The sequence below is a fragment of the Girardinichthys multiradiatus genome, chromosome 21 (genome assembly GCF_021462225.1).
Source record: "Girardinichthys multiradiatus isolate DD_20200921_A chromosome 21, DD_fGirMul_XY1, whole genome shotgun sequence".
Taxonomy (NCBI): domain Eukaryota; kingdom Metazoa; phylum Chordata; class Actinopteri; order Cyprinodontiformes; family Goodeidae; genus Girardinichthys; species Girardinichthys multiradiatus.
Window position 1 is genome coordinate 8,606,264 of NC_061813.1, and position 12,708 is coordinate 8,618,971.

Sequence of the window (12,708 nt, forward strand, 5' to 3'; positions counted from 1 at the left end):
AACCTGATTCTGGTTGTGATATCCCAGGGAAAAAAGTGCATAATTAAATGATGATATTGCATTCTATGGCATCCATATTTCCATCCTGGAAAGCGGCTAAGTCTTAGTGAAGTCCCATTTCTGTTTATGTCTGTCACTTCCTGCTCACACCAACAGGCTGTGCTTAGACCCTGTGAGACATATGGTGCTTTTCATACAGACACTCCTACATTATCCTGAAATACTGTCCACTTGTTCTTTGTCCTGAGGCTGGTGTCATTGCGTCTGTAGTCTGAGTGAAGACCTGCTGTGCTCTTGGATCATCCAAGCTTTAAATCATTCATGATCCTGCTCAGATGGTGAAACAAGCCGCTGTGTTTGCCAGAGAGAAGACAGCACCGCGGGGTGGGGGCCTGAAGAATGTGAAAATAAATGCCATGTGCCATCAACCTTAAAAGACTCGACTAGATAAGTTGAAATTGTAAATATTCCATATCATGCAGAGAAAGTCCTGTGGTTTCAGCGGTGCTCTCAGGCTGGAAAGCTGTAGGTGTCGAACCGGGAGGGGGTGCACGGGGCTACGGATGCGCTCCATCAGCGCTGAAGACGGGCGGGGTGGGAGAGACAGCCCGGAGTCTGCAGGGTGAAGACCACAGATGCATCAAGTTGCCGAGCAGTGCTAGAGCTATAACCGGCAGGTGCTTCAAAGTAAAAGCAGCGGCAGACCAGCAGGAAACATATTTGGAGGTGACGCTTTCACATTAACAATAACCGACGATTGTGTGTTTTTTTTATGATGGATAATGTAAAAAAAAGAAAAACATTTACACCCCCTACACAATTACACATTGTTTTACATTAAGACCGCAAGCTTCAATGTTGCTTATTCAGATTTTACGAGGCGGGTCCAGTCCCGAACTTCAATTAGAATACCATGGCTGCTTCCAAGGGTCTAAACATTTTGTGAGTTTTTTTTCTTTTTTTTTGTGTGTGTGTAGATAACCAATACCCAAATTTTTAAAAACAATACCACAACTTTAACCTTAATGCAGAATGTTTTTGGAAATTCCAAATAACTTAGAGATATCTAGAATAGCTTTTCATTTTGCATGCCTGAACATATAAACAAGGGGAGTGTAGATATCTTAAACTGGAGCGTTTCCTATGACAGATTCTGTTGCATATGTCCACAATTTCCATACAAATGGAAGAATGTACTTGTGAATTTCTGAACCTGAGAAAATTGGGGTAAGTTGTCATATGGAAAACGACATTTGAAATGTTGACTGTGAATAGTATGAATAGCTTTCTGGATGTTAAGAGGCCCTTGATATTGTGGGAAGCCAAGCTGATGCTGTCTACCTTTGGTTAACGGTTAATTCTCTGGAAGGAGGACTTCCTAGCAAATGAATAATCATGGAATTATTTGTTATGTTTAGAGAAGAAAATGTGAACTGCAGATCGTGAAATCTCTAACATCCAAAAACAAACCAGGACAGACAGAAGGAATCAAAGAGAGTGAATGGCAGAACAGGAACTAAACACAGACAAGAAGAATATGATAAAGTCCAGCATATGACAAGATGGGCTTTTACCAGTTGTTGGGGTTTCTCCTAAAGAAGATATTAGGAAAAACAATAAACTATTTGCATTACAAATTTGAAGCAAAAAGGTCCATATTAAAAGTTGGAAAAATATACAAGAATGCTGCTGAAGAATTCCAGATGTAAATACGTATGTTTCTCACCAACCCCAATCTCAAAATCCAACATGGCTGCCGTGCATTTAAAACATGGCGATAACTGCAGCAATAAACTATTTATTTTCACTTCTGGCAATTCTCAAATACATAAGAAGCAGAGACATACATTGCTATTGGCTTGTATTACTAATAGCAAATAGGTTGTATAGGCTTACTGATTTACGACTAGAACATGATTAAGTTGGGCTTGATATTATTCCCACCTCCTAATTACAACTTCAGAAGTATTAGGAAAACAGCAGGTAGTTATAGACAGGGGTGAAAGTAGTTTTAAATTCTTGCCGGTACTTAGGGGCGGAGCTAGAGGGGGGGCTGGGGAAGCACTGGGGGTAATATATATATATATTTATATATATATATATATATATATATATATATACACAAAATGTGTGTGTGTTAATTGTTACTCTCATCTGTGGCCCCCTCGAGATCATGTGGAATTATATACTGAACAAAAAAGTGTGAAACAACTGAAAATATGTCTTATATTCTAGGTTCTTCAGAGTTGCTGCTCCGCACACTCTTGGCATTCTGTTGATGAGCTTCAAGAGGTAGACACCTGAAATGGTTTTCCAACAGTCTTGAAGGAGTTCCCAGAGATGCTTAGCACTTGTTGGCCCTTTTGCCTTCACTCTGCGGTCCAGCTCACCCCAAACCATCTCGATTGGGTTCAGGTAAGGTGACTGTGGAGGCCAGGTCATCTGGCGCAGCAACCCATCACTCTCCTTCTTGGTCAAATAGCCCTTATACAGCCTGGAGGTGTGTTTGGGGTCATTGTCCTGTTGAAAAATAAATGATGGTCCAACTAAACGCAAACCAGATGGAATAGCATGCCGCTGCAAGATGCTGTGGTAGCCATGCTGGTTCAATATGCCTTCAATTTTCCCCAACAGTGTCACCAGCAAAGCACCCCCACATCATCACACCTCCTACTCCATGCTTCACGGTGGGAATCAGGCATGTGGAGTCCATCCGTTCACCTCTTCTGCGCCGCACAAAGACACGGTGGTTGGAACCAAAGATCTCAAACTTGGACTCATCAGACCAAAGCACAGATTTCCACTGGTCTAATGTCCATTCCTTGTGTTCTTTAGCCCAAACAAGTCTCTTCTGCTTGTTGCCTGTCCTCAGCAGTGGTTTCCTAGCAGCTATTTTACCATGAAGGCCTGATTCACACAGTCTCCTCTTAACAGTTGTTCTAGAGATGTGTCTGCTGCTAGAACTCTGTGTGGCATTGACCTGTTCTCTAATCTGAGCTGCTGTTAACCTGCAATTTCTGAGGCTGGTAACTCAGATGAACTTATCGTCTGCAGCAGAGGTGACTCTTGGTCTTCCTTTCATGAGGCGGTCCTCATGTGAGCCAGTTTCTTTGTAGCGCTTGATGGTTTTTGCGACTGCACTTGGGGACACTTTCAAAGTTTTCCCAATTGTTCGGACTGACTGACCTTCGTTTCTTAAAGTAATGATGGCCACTTGTTTTTCTTTACTTAGCTGCTTTTTTTTTGCCATAATACAAATTCTAAGAGTCTATTTAGTAGGACTATCAGCTGTGTACTCTATCCACTTGCTGCACAACACAACTGATGGTCCAAACCCCATTTATAAGGCTTGAAATCCCACTTATTAAACCTGACAGGGCACACCTGTGAAGTGGAAACCATTTCAGGTGACTACCTCTTGAAGCTCATCAACAGAATGCCAAGAGTGTGCGGAGCAGTAATCAAAGCAAAAGGTGGCTACTTTGAAGAACCTATAATATAAGACATATTTTCAGTTGTTTCACACTTTTTTGTTCAGTATATTATTCCACATATTCCACATTCCAAGAACTGCCATGCATCAAACAATGATAAACCATTTTCTGATGCATAACTTTTCATCTTCAGTTTCCGTCTTTTCTTTTGAACAAAGAAGTTATTGTTCTCTGCATTGTGGTCAAGTTTTGATTTCATTTAAATAAAAAATTTGACATTTCGGTTGTTTTATTTTTTATTTAAATCTGTAGATGGTGATTTTTTGTTCGTCCTGTCCTAATGCAAGCGGCGGTTTTCTGTTTGTGTAAAATCTCCCAGTCCGTTAAATCGAACGCACCGATCTCCTTGGCAACCGCTCTGTTTTGGAGGAAAGCGCGCATGCGCTCTCGTGTAGCGTATGTGAAATCTCTGGTCATAAGCGGTGTTTTCGAGCTGTACAGTGTTGTTGTAATTCAGGAAAATAACATGAAACACAACTAGTTTCTCTCCCTTTGCTTTTAACTGGGGTATTTAGCAGCGACCAGACAGACATTAAACGTAGCGGTGCTCGTTTTAAAGGCTGGCCGTTCACAAATGCCTCGAGCTCCGAGGGGAGAGAAGCAAAGCAAGAGCATTGAGGCTCCAGCATAGCAGAACAGTTCAGAAACTATTTGGAATGAGGGGAAAAAAGCTATATTTATGTTTTAGACAGCCTATTGGTAGCGGATCTGATCTTCTTTGTGAATTTTTGCAGCCGTAACTGGTTCTGGATGACGGCTTCTTCCCTCTTCCCGGTACTGCGTACCGGCGCAGAATCTTTTAGTGGTACGCAGTACCGGACCGTACCGGCTCACTTTCACCCCTGGTTATAGACCTATCTCAGTTCACAGTTGTCTACTTCATTTTCTATAGGGAGGAATCTGAAATGTTCTCTAGTGCTCTTCTCTCTAGAGTAGTGTCTGTTCAAAGCAAGGAGCAATGTGCATCAACCACTTACAGGTCCTTCTCAAAATATTAGCATATTGTGATAAAGTTCATTATTTTCCATAATGTCATGATGAAAATTTAACATTCATATATTTTAGATTCATTGCACACTAACTGAAATATTTCAGGTCTTTTATTGTCTTAATACGGATGATTTTGGCATACAGCTCATGAAAACCCAAACTTCCTATCTCACAAAATTAGCATATCATTAAAAGGGTCTCTAAACGAGCTATGAACCTAATCATCTGAATCAACGAGTTAACTCTAAACACCTGCAAAAGATTCCTGAGGCCTTTAAAACTCCCAGCCTGGTTCATCACTCAAAACCCCAATCATGGGTAAGACTGCCGACCTGACTGCTGTCCAGAAGGCCACTATTGACACCCTCAAGCAAGAGGGTAAGACACAGAAAGACATTTCTGAACGAATAGGCTGTTCCCAGAGTGCTGTATCAAGGCACCTCAGTGGGAAGTCTGTGGGAAGGAAAAAGTGTGTCAGAAAACGCTGCACAACGAGAAGAGGTGACCGGATCCTGAGGAAGATTGTGGAGAAGGGCCGATTCCAGACCTTGGGGGACCTGCGGAAGCAGTGGACTGAGTCTGGAGTAGAAACATCCAGAGCCACCGTGCACAGGCGTGTGCAGGAAATGGGCTACAGGTGCCACATTCCCCAGGTCAAGCCACTTTTGAACCAGAAACAGCGGCGGAAGCGCCTGACCTGGGCTACAGAGAAGCAGCACTGGACTGTTGCTCAGTGGTCCAAAGTACCTTTTTCGGATGAAAGCAAATTCTGCATGTCATTCAGAAATCAAGGTGCCAGAGTCTGGAGGAAGACTGGGGAGAAGGAAATGCCAAAATGCCAGAAGTCCAGTGTCAAGTACCCACAGTCAGTGATGGTCTGGGGTGCCGTGTCAGCTGCTGGTGTTGGTCCACTGTGTTTTATCAAGGGCAGGGTCAATGCAGCTAGCTATCAGGAGATTTTGGAGCACTTCATGCTTCCATCTGCTGAAAAGCTTTATGGAGATGAAGATTTCATTTTTCAGCACGACCTGGCTCCTGCTCACAGTGCCAAAACCACTGGTAAATGGTTTACTGACCATGGTATCACTGTGCTCAATTGGCCTGCCAACTCTCCTGACCTGAACCCCATAGAGAATCTGTGGGATATTGTGAAGAGAACGTTGAGAGACTCAAGACCCAACACTCTGGATGAGCGAAAGGCCGCTATCGAAGCATCCTGGGCCTCCATAAGACCTCAGCAGTGCCACAGGCTAATTGCCTCCATGCCACGCCGCATTGAAGCAGTCATTTCTGCAAAAGGATTCCCGACCAAGTATTGAGTGCATAACTGTACATGATTATTTGAAGGTTGACGTTTTTTGTATTAAAAACACTTTTCTTTTATTGGTCGGATGAAATATGCTAATTTTGTGAGATAGGAATTTTGGGTTTTCATGAGCTGTATGCCAAAATCATCCGTATTAAGACAATAAAAGACCTGAAATATTTCAGTTAGTGTGCAATGAATCTAAAATATATGAATGTTAAATTTTCATCATTACATTATGGAAAATAATGAACTTTATCACAATATGCTAATATTTTGGGAAGGACCTGTATATGTTTGGCTAATAGAGCCTATTAAGCTCTACATCATACTTAAACAGCATTTTGCTTGAGGCCCTTATTCAGTCATCTTACACACACACACACACACACACACTTCAAAGAAGGCCATTTTGCAAATAAAACATTTGTATTATGAAAATTTTAAGAATAAGTGACAGTGACTGACGGGATTTTATTTCATCTAAATGAGTGGATAGGTGGAGGAATGGATAGACAGCAATACTTATGGAAAGTTTGATACATAAATATATATAGAGACATTTCATTAACATTTCAAAGAAAACTTATAACACAAATTTTTTTTTTTTTTACAGATCAGAGGTTTCACAAACCACAAAGGTTTTTTTCAAGCATCTGTAATCTGTGCAGAATAATTCAGTCTACATTTGACCAGTCTGTGTTTTACTGTTTTTACTAATAGTACAATTTCATAAATCTCAAACTGAGTTTTTGAGAATCTCTGATCAGTGTAGAATTATTCAATGTCTGACCCGTGCAAATATTTAAGATTTTTAAACTAGAAATGATCAGATTCTTTTTTTTTTTAAAACACAGTGTAATTGAATTTAACAAATCAGATGCCTCTTCAGCATCATTAGCCCATCTTCGCCAGAGAGCCATATCGACCCCACTGATCATAGATACTTTATTTCATATTTAGCTAGTCAACAATAGACAAAATAGAATTCGAATTACACAGTAACTCTATTAATAAATGGTAACCCACTGAACAAAAATACAATAAAACAATAATTTTCGTATCGTTTCGAAGCTTTTATTCTGACGGCGCTGACCGGATGTCGCCCCTCTTGTCACCCTGAACTTGACAGCCAGCAGAGGGGCGGGGGATCGCGAGCCGAGCGGCTGACTGGAGGTCTGCTGTGGGCTCCGTCGGGGTAACACACGTTATAACAGGGTTCGGGAAAGCCCGCTCTGCTTTCCTTCAGCAGGTGGACACAGAGGCCGATACCACAGGAGCTGTTTCGGGTGAGTGCGGTTCGGTTTTACGTGACGTTATGGCCCGGTGAGAGGCTATTGGCTTCTAACGGAGTTACTTTGTTGCTGTGCACGCTGTTGCAAAGCGGAGGCTCCGAACATGCACTGCTTTCGTCCGCTGACTAACCCTGTGGAAATATCCACGGTAGCGTTCACGAGAGGGAGAAATAACCAAATGGTGTTCGGTAACATCACTTTCCTAGTGGTTGTGCCAGGTGCTGGACATACCAGGTCATAGCATCCCTCTGTTTGGCACACACCTCCCTAATTGTTGGGCTCATTTCCTCCCACTGTTGGGCTACCAGGTCGCGGGTGGGGGACTGGGGGTCTCTGCCCTCGCTCCTGGGAATCTCTGGTGATGGCGAGTGGAAGCCCTTTGTTGTCAACGCACAAGGATTAAACTCCTTTGTGTTGGGTTTGTGGCAGGGAAGGAATGGACCCTGCCCCCCATCTAAACGCCCCTGGGCAACTCTCACCCATCCCTGTTAGCAACCCCCTGAAAAACAAACCAGAATTATAAACCCGGGGTGCTTGTTTACAGGGTTTTAACAGTTCTGCAAGCGTCTTAATAACCCACAGAGGCTGCAGCACATGTTGAGTGGATGCTGGGTCACATCTGTTTTGAATGAGGCACAGGGACAAAGGCAGTCAGTCTCTGTGTGTTTTGCTGCTGAGGTAGCAGCTCTGCAGATGTGTGTTGACAAAAAGCCCATTATCTCTAATGTGGTATTTTATAAAGTCTTTACTCCAACTTACCAATAAGGCTTTTATTTAGATGCTTCAACTGTATTTTTAACTTAAAACTGTTTGAAGCAGTTTGAAGAGTCAAATGGCATGTTGTGAGAACACTAACTGTGGATAGAGTACACAGTTACAGTTAAACAGTGGCAGGACAGTGTTCTTTGAGTAACATTTTGCTATGTGCTCTTTTATAATCTTTTATAAGCAAATGGCAGATTAATTTGTTGTAGAAAAATGAGACTTTCAGCTGCTTCCATTCACTGCCACTGATATTAATGTTAATATGTCAGTTCTTTGACTATGATATTCATTGAGACCTTAAAACGATCCAGCAAAAGGAAATCCATTCCATACTTTCCATGTTGTTGGTTACAATGATCAAGGTTTACCAGGGTTTTAAAGTTTCAGTTTCCAAACTGCTAAAAATGTCTGGCATGGTGTTCCTGCGGTTTAATGTTCTTTAATGAGATGCCAGAGAAAGTGGCAGAGTGAGCGGAGTTTTCTCGAAAAGCTTGGAGCATACAGTCACCCAGTCCTGCCCCTCCCCCACCTGTTACCTAGCACTGCCTTTCTGCTGGTCGCCAGGAGGCTACTACACTTATCGTTTACTTAGTAAAGGTGCAGCTATCCATGAATCAAAACTGGAATAACAGCAAGTTGATGTTATAGATAATATTGTGGAAGCTATGTGTTTAGATCATGCTGTGCATCTTTGGTTGTTTGTAAATTCCTGTGTAATTTCTTTGATTCACTAAAACTTTTATGCAAGGTTCTCATGCTGTGAGAATTTCATACTGGCCCCTGAGTACTGCAGTCAGACTCAGAGTTTGAGTGTTGTTGTAGACTGTCTTTGGGGTGGCATTTTGACTTCTACATTACTGTAGTAGAGGTAAACCTTCATGAAAAAACACAGACTAATAATGTGTAGAAATGTGGGACTTTCAGCTGCTTCCATTCACTACCACTATGTCTGAATATGTTGGTTTTGCAAAGCTGCTGGGATAGGTGGTCTGCAGATGTTGACCTAAGCTGGTTATCTCTACTTTGATATTATTTATTTTTCACTTTCCAGCTTTTCTCCTCCAGATCAGGTCAGATTTTTCAGCCCATTTTTATCCTGATAGCTGATTGAGAATTTCTAGAATGAAATGTATGATGTAGAGCCCACAGCTTTTAGAACCACAATGAAATAACAGCAGAGAAGGGGTCCTGGATGTTTTATCTGAATAGACAGCAATTTGCACAACAGGCTTTCAAATCCCCTCTGAGCAACAAGTTGGCCGACATGATGCTGGGTGACTTCACTGTTCTGTGACACCACACACCTCCAGGGATCCATTTCTCTTCAAAGTTTACTCACTTGGGACATCTGGCAGAGCGCTCAGACTGCAGAGCAGCTGGAAAGAGAAACTGAGCTGTCAGTTTTTTTTGTTTGAAGGATTTTGTGTGGTGAAACGGTAGTGACTCGCCGTAGTGGGATTGTGGGCCCCTGCCAAGGTGAGAGATGTCATGCCTGAACCTCAGCCAGTTTTGGTTTGGTTCTTAAAGCTTTCTCTGGGTTTGATTTCCTACATCATTCATGAACACCAGAATCAAGCTGTCTCTGTCGGTGGAATAGGTTTATTTATAATGGTACTACAGACTGGAACCCTCTATGTGGATCTGGTGTCAGCCAATCCCACCTGGTAATGACTTATGATCAACATCTGTGGCATCAATATGAGTTATCTGAATTTCCTTCGCACAGTGAAGTCACAGTGGAGAGGGTCTTCCACTAGTTCATCTCTGCTGCTGGTCTGAAACGTGTGTGTGGTGTTAGAGCTCTGCTGTTACAAGATTTGCACCCACTTGTTCATTTGTTTGTTGATGTCTTGGCTGCAACCAAAATGTGATACAATGCAGGATGGAACTGTGTTGGCAAAAAGCACAGCCTTTCAACCTTTTCCACATTTTGTCACATTACAACTGGGAACATCAACATATTCTTTTGAAGTTTTTTGTGATAAGCCCACACAGAGTAGTGCGTAATTGTGTGATGGGAGGAAACTGAATCATGCTTTCAAAAACGTTTTAGTGCCGTACATGTGGAATTAGTTTCTGTCAACAGGACAGTCACAAATCTGACATTTTTAATGGAAGAGAGGCAAGAGAGATCAAAGGGAAACTCACTCTTCAAATCAGCCTGAATGCACATCTCCACCATGAGGCACAGAGGTAGCAGTATTATGATGTGGGGATCCTTTTCTTCAGCAGGGACAGGGATGCTGGTTGGAGTTAAAGGGGGAGATGGACAGAGCTAAATGCAGGCCAATCCACTATGAGACATGGTAGTGGCAGTATTATGCTATGGGGATGCTTTTGTAGCTAAATACAGGGGTCTGGAACCTGTGGTTCTTCAGCACATCGACTCTGGATCTTGGTTACTTCAACCAAAATTATTGAGAACACTTATAATGATATTTAAATACAATTATAGGCTAGTATAAACTGTATTATTATTATTATGTATCACCACAATGGAATTTTCATTAGTAAAACAGTAGGAGTTGAGCTGCCTAGTATTTCATTGGCAGAATTGGCTAAATATGACGTGTCAGGAGATGAACCAATCAGTTGGCCAGAGGCTTTAATTTCCCTGGTCCAGTTCTGATTGGTGGTCAGCAGGTCTGACACAGAAAATCTGAATTCTTTTTTTTCCTTTTTTATTAAATGAATCAAATTAAGAGCTCCCAACATTTTCAGCCTAAAACACACATGCCAGTCGTGGCACCTTTTTTTAGCTGAATAAATATCAGATAAATGTTATCCGCATGTGCTGTGATTTAAAACTGTCCTGTAGCAGTTTTGTGTTATAGTCAGTAGGAATCAGTGACTCAGACCTCAAAGAACCAGTTGCAAATGTGCTGGAGAGAACCCTGCTATTAAAATACATTGATGTCTGTGGTTGCAATGTTACAATATGGTTTACTGAAAATGCTTATTGGAAGCATCTAAAACAAACTTTTTCTGCTCAGTCAGAACAGCTCCCCTGAGCGGTAAGCTGGCTCTCAGCGCTGTAAATCTGTTCAGGGTGTGGAGCTGTCACCAGGAGCTGCACTGTTTGCAGGCGTTCTCCTTCCTCTTATAGATTCAGCAGCAGGTTCTCACGCCTCACTAAAAGCACCTGTCTTTTACTGACTGCTGCACCAGCAGTGGCAGCCGCTATTTTTGGGTGGATGAGAGAGAATCTGAAACAAGGGGATCCACCACTCGGCAGCCTCTGTATTTACAGGTCCTTCTCAAAATATTAGCATATTGTGATAAAGTTCATTATTTTCCATAATGTCATGATGAAAATTTAACATTCATATATTTTAGATTCATTGCACACTAACTGAAATATTTCAGGTCTTTTATTGTTTTAATATGGATGATTGTGGCATACAGCTCATGAAAACCCCAAATTCCTATCTCACAAAATTAGCATATTTTATCCGACCAATAAAAGAAAAGTGTTTTTAATACAAAAAACGTCAACCTTCAAATAATCATGTACAGTTATGCACTCAATACTTGGTCGGGAATCCTTTTGCAGAAATGCTTCAATGCGGCGTGGCATGGAGGCAATCAGCCTGTGGCACTGCTGAGGTCTTATGGAGGCCCAGGATGCTTCGATAGCGGCCTTTAGCTCATCCAGAGTGTTGGGTCTTGAGTCTCTCAACGTTCTCTTCACAATATCCCACAGATTCTCTATGGGGTTCAGGTCAGGAGAGTTGGCAGGTCAATTGAGCACAGTGATACCATGGTGAGTAAACCATTTACCAGTGGTCTCCATAAAGCTTTTCAGCAGATGGAAGCATGAAGTGCTCCAAAATCTCCTGATAGCTAGCTGCATTGACCCTGCCCTTGATAAAACACAGTGGACCAACACCAGCAGCTGACACGGCACCCCAGACCATCACTGACTGTGGGTACTTGACACTGGACTTCTGGCATTTTGGCTTTTCCTTCTCCCCAGTCTTCCTCCAGACTCTGGCACCTTGATTTCCGAATGACATGCAGAATTTGCTTTCATCCGAAAAAGGTACTTTGGACCACTGAGCAACAGTCCAGTGCTGCTTCTCTGTAGCCCAGGTCAGGCGCTTCTGCCGCTGTTTCTGGTTCAAAAGTGGCTTGACCTGGGGAATGTGGCACCTGTAGCCCATTTCCTGCACACGCCTGTGCACGGTGGCTCTGGATGTTTCTACTCCAGACTCAGTCCACTGCTTCCGCAGGTCCTCCAAGGTCTGGAATCGGCCCTTCTCCACAATCGTCCTCAGGGTCCGGTCACCTCTTCTTGTTGTGCAGCGTTTTCTGCCACACTTTTTCCTTCCCACAGACTTCCCACTGAGGTGCCTTGATACAGCACTCTGGGAACAGCCTATTCGTTCAGAAATGTCTTTCTGTGTCTTACCCTCTTGCTTGAGGGTGTCAATAGTGGCCTTCTGGACAGCAGTCAGGTCGGCAGTCTTACCCATGATTGGGGTTTTGGGTGATGAACCAGGCTGGGAGTTTTGAAGGCCTCAGGAATCTTTTGCAGGTGTTTAGAGTTAACTCGTTGATTCAGATGATTAGGTTCATAGCTCGTTTAGAGACCCTTTTAATAATATGCTAATTTTGTGAGATAGGAAGTTTGGGTTTTCATGAGCTGTATGCCAAAATCATCCGTATTAAGACAATAAAAGACCTGAAATATTTCAGTTAGTGTGCAAGGAATCTAAAATATATGAATGTTAAATTTTCATCATGACATTATGGAAAATAATGAACTTTATCACAATATGCTAATATTTTGAGAAGGACCTGTATTTAGGCCACCAGGCGAAGGGGTATTCTCTGACAGGCGGATCAGTGACGGGCC

General features: G+C 42.4%; 1 protein-coding gene across 4 annotated transcripts in view; it reads left to right on the forward strand.

The window, feature by feature from the left end:
- Positions 1–6,936: 6,936 nt before the first annotated feature.
- The window catches only part of arhgap12b (Rho GTPase activating protein 12b), a 78,464-nt gene continuing 72,692 nt past the window's right edge, over positions 6,937–12,708 (forward strand). For all 4 annotated transcript variants that reach the window (XM_047349811.1, XM_047349814.1, XM_047349813.1 and 1 more), the window contains exon 1: positions 6,937–7,079. The gene's annotated coding sequence lies outside the window, so the exon portion shown is untranslated. The remainder of the gene's footprint in view (positions 7,080–12,708) is intronic.